Raw genomic sequence first — 9,519 nt, forward strand, 5'->3', positions numbered from 1 at the left:
GGGTCCCAGGCCTGGCCACCTCCTCCAGGGCTGGCCCTGGTCTGCCCTGCTCTACAGGCAGGCCCCCGGGGCGCCGGTGACCCGGGGAGGCCACCCAGGCTGCTCCCCTCTGCTGGGGATGTGTGCATGGCTTAAAACAGAGGGATGGCTGTCAGACCACTCTGAGAGCTCTTCTCGGGAGCCCGGGATAACCAATGCTGCTCTAAGGTAAAAAAAAAAAAGAGGAATGTACCCATCGCCTTGTCTTGACAGTGGCGTTTGGAAACAGCAGTCCTGAGCATTGCTTGTGCTAACTGTGGTCTGGTGTGTAGGGACCTGTGTCACTGTCTTGATTTTTGGGATCTGTTTACTAAGTTGATCCAGAGTCTTACCTGCCTGTGTTATGAGTTCTTGCTGAAGAAGCCTGGTAAATTAAGACATACCTAGAAAACACCATCTTTTTTCTGGACTTCAATTCCTAAAAGCAGTTGTTGAAATTGTAAATGAAAGTAGGCCTTTCCGCTTACGCTCTTCATTCCAGATGATTTAGAAATGGACTGTGAGTGAAGTGCGTAAATCGTCACAGATGAGCAGGTAATGTCTCATAAAAGAAGATAAAATGTTTTCATAAAGTATGTAAACAGTTGTATAACTATAGGTGGCTCTGGATGAATTCGTTTGTCTCAGCGGCAGTGTAGGTGCTTAAGGGTGCAGTTTACAGGCTCGGCCGTATGGAGCTACACCTCTTGATTAGGTGAGAGTTATTCCAAACCCATGTGCCAGTGGGACCCGGTGACCAGGCGGTGCTTCTGTGGTACCGGGGGTGTGACCCTGCCATCAACCGCTTACGCAATGGCTTTAGTGGGGATTCCAGATTAGTGGGGATTCCAGAAACTCGGTCCTTCTAAGGGACGATCTCCTAAATAGGAATGACAAGAGTGAGATCTTTCCTGGACCGCTTCCCACATCTTTGCCAGTGCAGAATTTACATGATTTTAATTAGCATGTTTTCTCTTGAGCTATAAGTGGTTCTAACTATCTGTGCTGTCTCATTAAACAGGGAGTTTGCAGGGCAGCTTAAACAGGTGGATGAGATGCTCCTACTATTTCCTGCTGATTTCTTTGACTCTGTGAAATGTGGGCAAATTTGCTCTTATATGGATGGCTGCTATGAACTATGAACTCAAATGAAGACAATAAGAAAACTCTCAAAGATTATTTTTTTGGCAGCCAGCAACACAAGTGACTGGCAAGTGTCTCGAAACATATTTTATTCTACATCATTTGCTGAGACAAAAAGCTCTGCACCCATATTGCAAAAGTTTCAGCAAATTCAATAGAACTACTGAGGATGATTATTCATATTTATGATCAAAGCTTGACATATCTAGCCACAATTTATGTGGGCTTTGCTATGGACTGATTCTGTGAAATGCTTAGCGAATCTTGAAATACAGCAAATACCTTCCAGTTGCCACAACCTCACAGGTCTGGGACTTTATACAAACTGACAAACTAGCCCCAAAGTTCTGGGCAGCTGGCAGTAGTGGTGATGTGGTCAGCTCTGAATAGAGGCTGGGATTTGGGAAAGAGCCATCATTAGAAGTCTGGTTGTACCTGTGTGAAAACTTGGAAGGCATTAACAGGATGGGAGGGGGGCAGCTGGACATGGTAGCACACATAAATGCAAATTGTGTTATGAATGAAATCTTTAGCCCCTTTGGCATTAGTGGAAAATGGTATCAGAAACTGGTCCTATCAATTCAGGGTAAACACATTTGAAACAGAATGTGGGAAGGAAAATAGGGAGAGAAACATCCAAAGCAGCATTATTGAAGAAATGAAGATATTTTCAGTCAGGGAAGAAAGGAATGCTATAGAGGAGCAGAAAGTTTGAAAATGAGATGATGTGTGGAAGTATCTGGATAGACCCTTGATCTTCTTTAAAAAGGATCACCTTTAGCTTTGGTCCTTAGGTGTGAATGAGAACCTTACTTACTTGGCATAAGCCTGTTGTTTGCTCAGGAGAACCAAAGCAAAATGATGCTTTTAGTATGCTGTTAGTAAGTGAGCTTCACACTGACCTGTGTACAAAATCCTGTGCCTGAGGACAGCAGAGGTGTGAAGAGACATGCACGTTTCCATGGGGTTTAATCAAATGAATGGGAGCTCCTTGCAGGAACAAAACCAGTCTGATTACTCATGGGTCTAATGGATCTATTATCTAAAAAAATAGTTTTCTTTTCCCTCCCATGAAGTACAAAAGCTGTATTTGCTGTTGGGTAGCTACAATCATAGCAACCATCACAAAGTGAAATCTGAGGAAGGGAGGAATCATAACCTCGATAGAGCTACTCTGGCATTACTGTAATAGGTGGATGCTGTGTGTGGTATATGCTCCACATGTGCTTCTGACAAGGAAGTGATTAACAGAATGCTTGGAAACCTGTTACGATTGCTTAACCTATATCGTTTCTTCAACCTATGTGCTCTTTTATGCTCAGAAGTGGTGAAACGTGCAGTCAACTCCGATTTCAGTGTTCTAGGTTAAATGAAAGTTGCAGGGACCTCTGTGAAGCTGGTTGGCTAGCCTAGCGGGGAAAAATCTTGTTTCTTTTTTTGTGGTTTTTTTTCATCCTGAATCAAAGCCTGAGTTTTTGCCTTCTCTATGGCAGATAAGGGCTGTGTTACCTGATACCATAAGTCAAGCTCTGTTTTTCAGATTGTTCCCCTGACAACCGTGAACTGTCACAACAGATGGGGATAATTCAGCTTATTTATTTCTTGGGCATAAAAAATATTCCCAAAGAGAGGGACCTCTGGGCTAGGTAATTCTGGGAAAGGAGGATTCTTGTTCCATTTGGACATGACCTAGTAAAGGTTTTTGCCTTATTTATACATCCTCTTGCATGTCGATTGGTGTTTAAGTCTTTGGGTCTATTTCCATGCACCTGTATCACAATGAGTAAATAGTACTGACTTCTGTAACAGATGTATTGCATATTTAGTGTTTGTTAAGTGATTTAAATTCATTGCATTAGAAATGTTGACTCTTTGTCTTCACAAAAGAGGTTCCAAGCTTGTAGGTGACTCAAGCTGTGTCTATATAATAAGGGTTTTAGCATAAGTTGCAACCAAGGTTAGCTTTCTGTTTTCATTTTTGCTTTTACATACCATACTGCAGCTGTTCGGCTTCTAGGTACTATTAATTCTGTGCTTAGAAGAAGTTATGCCATTGCACGGTTTGTTTCAAATACAAATCTCTTTTGATTTATTTTGCTTTTTAGGAAGTTTTCTAACTGTTCACCCATTGTATACTTTTGTATCAGTGAGCTGAAGCATTTACACCAATGCCCAAGGGGCAATTTTAAACTTGTAGTGCAAGTATAAATGCGTCTGTTTGTCTTCATATAGTAGCAAGCTCACCCACTCCAGTGTCCACTGAAAATATACCAGATGCTTCTATGGATCTGTGTGATCATGTCAAGAACTAGTCCCTGTTTCTTCTGGGGAGTGAGCAAGTCACTGTTTCTTCTGGGGAGTCTCATTTTCCTGTGGTCAGTATCCATCAGAAGCCGGCATGCTTCCTGGGATATGTCCCATCGCACTGTAGTTTCAAGCTGTAGCAGCAGCATTACTGACGAATGCCCTCAGTCAAAAGCAGAGCTGCTGATAATACTCTCACCAGGTGTGCTTTCTAATAAGAGCTGGATCAGGTTTTTTTTTGTCAAGACCACCAGAAGTTTTGCCAACAGCAACGTTTAACAATTTCTTCATGACTTGCAGTAAGGGAGGGATTTCTCTCTGAACTAAGTGCAAATGTAAGTACATAATCCATGTAACAGAGAATTGCCCTGGAAGGTCGTGATCTCTGTTATGCTGCATGCTAACCAAGCTTCACCAGTGTGACTCAGCTCCAGCTAGACTGTTGTTTCTTAACAGTTTTAGATACTGTATTACACTTATACATCTAGCCCATGGATTTAGGGAGTTTATCAGTGAATATAGGGTATCAGAATGGTTCATTTGGACATTACAGGATCTGGTAGAACACTCTCCCCAAGGAACTGAGACCATGAGTGAGATTTATGTGGAGAATTATAGTCTGATATTTAAGTGGCACTGGACTTTTGCTAACTTTGAGGGGTGAATAAAGTTACTTACATTCCTGCTGATGAGCTTGGATGCAGAGCCATCAAAGCAAATACTATGGTGTGCCTCTGAAGGATTTACAAACAAAACTTGTTACCAACCTCCCTTGTTCATGAGACGTACTCAGACACTCCCTGAACACATTGGTCCGCTGGGTTGCACGCAGTGCAGAGATCGCAGGTGTCATCGTTTTCCCTCATATTCAAGAACCCAGTGATTAGAGAATGCTCTTATTCATGAGGTTTAAGGAAAATCGCCTTGCTTTCTTTCCCTTATGCCTCATCTTAGAAGAGTAACTTGTTGGGAGCAACGGGGGTTCTTCAGGTCAGAATCAGGATAAAAGCTTTACTTTTAAAAGTTAGGTATTTTTGAAATTAGGTTTACAGAGGGCCTGTCTGCAGCAAAGAAAATCTGTCTGTATTGGAAGGCAAGGCTTGTGCTTAGCTAGCACTAACCTAGGGCTGGAGAAAAGAAAAAATCATTCTTGCAACACCAATGAGAGAGAGTAGAGATAACACTTTAAATTCTGCTGTAAACCCTTCTGACTTCCCAAGTGTAATACTAAATCATGTTATTTCCCACACTGTTCATGTTTTTCATTATCAGTTGCTGTTTGGGGTCTGGTTGCATTATAATTTAATATGAGATGATTAAAGACATGTGACTTAGAGCTTCTTGTAAACTGTGTCCAGAATGCGTGGATGTCTAAATTAGGCTGTATAGTTTTCTGTCTAGCTGAATGAGGCAATACTGACCAGATGACACTTGTTACATTAATAAAGCTTTTGCTGGTGCAGTGTGCTCCTTCACCAGTTTTGAGTTGATTGGGGAAATTACACCTGGCTGCACTTCTGTCAAGAAGCCAGCTGGATATCACTATGATAAGGTCCCAGGCTTGTTTCTTACAGGGTATTCTGAGGTACCTTATCTTGCTCTCTCTTCTTGAAACTATTAATTCAGTATGAAATACTTAAACTTTTGGTTGGTCAGAGAGACAGCAAAATGAGTATATATCCCTGACTACTGGTGGGGAGCTCTCTTCCAGGTCTGAAGGGGGACTGGGTGTAAGGGGAGGTCTCACTTCATGGAGATATGTCCTGTTTGAAGTCAGCTTTTTTTGCAAGAAGAGACTAATTTTTCATAGGCAGCCAATGCTAGAAGAGAATTTACATCTGTGAATCCTCAACAGCACCTCCTTTATGCGGACCTAGGCTTTCTTGAGGAGTCATGTTGGCTGGCTTGGGTAACTCCCACTCAATACGCTGGCTTCCTGAATTCTGTTCCTGGGAACCCTGTGGAGGGGAGCCCAAACTCCTCAAATGCCAAAGAACCAGACACCACAGCGCTGTTCATTAAAACAATGTGGGAACGAGGCACTTCCCAACAGTAGGGAATTAAGTGACATCAAGTTGGACTTGTGTTGTTTATCTTGTTTTCCAGTGGGGTTGAGATGCACGAGTGCAAATACTGATTCTAAATGACTTTGCTCAGACTAGAAGTTTATACAGACATAGGAATGCCAATAATTTTCCAGTTGAGAAACAAGGTGAAGTTAAACTGTTATATTGACTTCTGGTGCAGTAGCTCCTAATTTTGCATGGAGTGAAATAACATGAAGAGTCAGTGCAGAACAAACATTGTGTTACCTGTTTTTTTTAATTTAAATCTTATGGTGTGTTGTTTGCCGCTCTATATGTGCCATTAAAAGTAGGGCTTCAAGGGACTGTGAGAAATCATCTGGCTGATGTCCCTGACCCCAGGCAGACTTGCCTGTCAGGAATGGTTTAGATAGTTATATAAGTATCCCTGTAAATCTCCCGTGGTGGAGATTTTGCAGCCTCCATAAGTGATGTGTTTCACTGCTCATCTATTCCAACCACCAGAAAGATTGTCCTTATGTCAAAATTTCTCCTGTTGCAATGTTGAGCTTGTTACTCTTCTCACTGAGCATAGGAAGACTTTCTTTCCTCTGTATGAAATTTTGTCATTTTTCTTCATGGTCTTTTCTAGACTCCATAACCCTGATTCTTTCATGAACTTGATCAGAAACCTGAAAGACTTCTACTACATTCACATTAGTCTAAATCGTTCTTGAAGTACAATACTCAAAATTGGATACAGTATTCCAGCTAAAAGTCTCACCTGTATTGACTAGAAATGAAAGTTTACGTGTAAAACATGTAAGAGTCTGTTTATTCATCATGTTGTAAAACTGTTGCAAAATCATGCAGGTGGGACATTGAGTCATGTTCAAGTTTCTGTTTACTGTAATCCCAAGAAACTTTCTGGAGGAGCTGATACACTGTCATACTATTTATTTTGGGTCTTGGTAGTTGATTATTCCTACATGTAATACTTCATCCTATTCATTTCAGATCATTGATGTTGATAAATTGAAAATTCCTGCTGTCCTCTAAAGAGCTCTCAGTTCCTACCTTGAAGTGTCTCAGATTTTGTGTACTGCAGTAGCATCTGCAGCACCTATGAAAATACAAATAGTTTTGGAATCAGATAGACTACCATGGGATTGTCTAATACATTAGTCTTAGTTAATCATTTCATGTTTTAAAATGGGCTTAAGGGGAGGCTAGAAGAGAAATCCATTGAGAGGTACTAACACATGGGAACCACATCTAGCTCTTAAAGCTTGAGATTATTAGAAGGTCTCACATGTGCATCCCCTATCCTTAGGCTATACCCAAGGCATCCACTTTAGGCTGCTTGTCAGAGACACTAAATGTTCTGGCCATGCAGGTTAGAACAAAGATCCATTTTTCGCTGCACTTACATTCTTAGGGTAAATTATTACTTCTTAATTATGTAGTGCAGCTTTTCACCCATTGAATAGACTAGAGGAAATAATTGTATTTCCCTACATTGTTATGAAACTGGCATTTGAAACAAAAGGTCCACGTTAGCACATCTTTTGCTTTTTCCCTATCCACAGCACTTGGCCAGTTAAGAAAACTGGGGACATGAGACATGATTCCCACTGCCAGTTCTATGCCGGTGTTTTTTTTCCAGGAATTGAAGTTAGGTTGATTTGGTCTAAAATTCTTTGGCTTCTGTTCTCCTTGTTAGGCACCACACTTTTATTTCTTTCCTCACCTTTTAAAATCCCACCTACACTGCAGAATTCTCCAACACAATCACTCGCTGTGCCCTTCCTTGTGAGATACGCAAGTGCTTTGCTCCGGATGGCTGCCTTGAAAATAACCAAAACAGACCCCCATACTGACAATAATGCCATATTTTTAACACCTGGAGACTTTAAGCAGGACCATCCCTTACTGCAGGGAGTACCACTTGGCTACCTAATTCTGTGACATTTTCCAAATTAGAGAAAGGAAAAGATTTGGAAATGCTGCAAGTAGTATTCAGAGTTGCATAGTCCAACTGTATGTAATGTAGCTTGTACTACTATATCTACCATCTCTTTCTTGTATGATAGAGATAATTGCTTATAATTTTTAAGGTAAAACTGTAGCCACAACTGTTACTATAATCTTAACAGTTCAATCAGAATACAAGATATGGAAACTAATAGACAGGTTGATTGCCAGATTGAAATGGAGATGCCTACAGCTCTCTACTGCTACATTTTCATTGCTTGTAAACTCCCACCTATCTCTGCTTTGTTATGGAGATATCACAAGAGCAATATTCCCCCTAGTTTTCTTGAATACACTGCACCATTTACGTTAGTGTTCTTTGCCAGGTGAACAGTGACGTCCCGTTGTTTCTAAATATTTGTGCTGTTCAGCGTGATTCTTTTACAGCATAACCGCCACTACGCCTCCCTGCCACTTTTTATCTGCATAGTTAAACATAAGTGGTTTATTGTATAGTTTGCCTTAACATCTGTAGTACAGTTACTAGCACATGGCAAATAACTGTGTGAAAGACAGTTATCAAAACCAAGAGTAAGAGAGAAAGCTGCACAAGCAAGTAAATGATTAGAAGTTGATCCATTTGATACAAGAAAAATAACAGAGCCATCTTTCAATTGTTATTATTTCACAAGAAGCTCTCCTTGTGTAAAAATCAGTTGTTATGCACAGTTTAGCTGTCTTTCCAACCACACCACATTGCATCAAAACTACTTAGCTCACTTGCCCTTTACAAAGAGCACAGTATGTACCAGCCAGGATTTATAAATAAGCTAGTATTGGTGAACCCTTGTATTAATCCAGAAGCTTTGCTAGACCAACATCTTCAAATGATGCAGACTTCACAGAATTTCTACTAGGTTGGAATTCAATTACTTGAAGTAGACATAACTCAGAAAAAGACTACTGAAATTGTAAATACAAACTGCTTGAAATAACAGCTTTGTTTTTTAATTACTTCCTGCCCTACAAAGAACTAAACTTACAGCTAAATCTTAGCATTAAGATGAGCTCATTAGGTGCAAACCTCTTTCCTACATATAACTAGAGAGAGGAGCAGCAGACCTTTTTCTTGTTCATTTGCTTTTAGGATAAAAAAAAATAATTTTCAGTCTTAGACTCCTTTTTAGCTTCTGAAGAGTGAAAAAAAAAGCAGTGATATGATCTGCATAATTCATGGAGTTGGAGTTTTATAGTTGGTTTTAGTCACATGTAAGTGATGACAATATTTGTGGTTCTGCCTTCAAAATAGGTCTTTGATGCACTAGAATGTAATTTTGGTATTTTTCAACATACATCAAACTGATGTGTATAAATTTATCAGTAAGGGTTTTTTGTACTTAGGTCTAATATTTAGCAAGCAGGACTAAATGCATTGTTAAAGTTTAGAAGAGGTGCTGGAATGAACAAAACTTTTTAAAGGATATCACATTATCAACTCTATGAGTCTCCCTCTACAGTACCAGCTTCTAATGAGAAAGTGTTTTATGCTAATTTAAGAAAGCCTCAGAACTACTGAAGGCACAACTGCTGACCTGTAGCAGGCAAACTTATTTCATCTATAATACATAAAAGATCAGAATTTCCTTTTGCAGAAACTATGCTGAGTATGCAACTGGGAATAGAATACTAGCTGATTAATGCATTGTTAAAAGACAACTAAAACTTCGAAAAGTAGTTTAATTAGAGATTAAAATTATTAGGCTGCAATGAAAAGCATAGTTATTATCCTGAATTTAAAAGATGTTTAGAAAGAAAGACATGAAATTAAGACAATTTCCCTCACAGCAAAACCTTGAGATTCTGAAGCATAATTTGTTTTACTCATTAGTTCATCGTATCTGTGGTCAGAAAACCTGTTGCTACAACGGAGCAAATTGTCAAAGATTAGCCCAAGACATGGTCAGTGAAGTTGAAAAGTGGATAGATAGTGGCTAATACAATAGATTTGGCAAAGATATTTCAGATATAAAGATAATAGCTTTTAACATTTTCTTTC

Source organism: Ciconia boyciana, chromosome 8, assembly GCF_034638445.1.
Source record: "Ciconia boyciana chromosome 8, ASM3463844v1, whole genome shotgun sequence".
Taxonomy (NCBI): Eukaryota; Metazoa; Chordata; class Aves; order Ciconiiformes; family Ciconiidae; genus Ciconia; species Ciconia boyciana.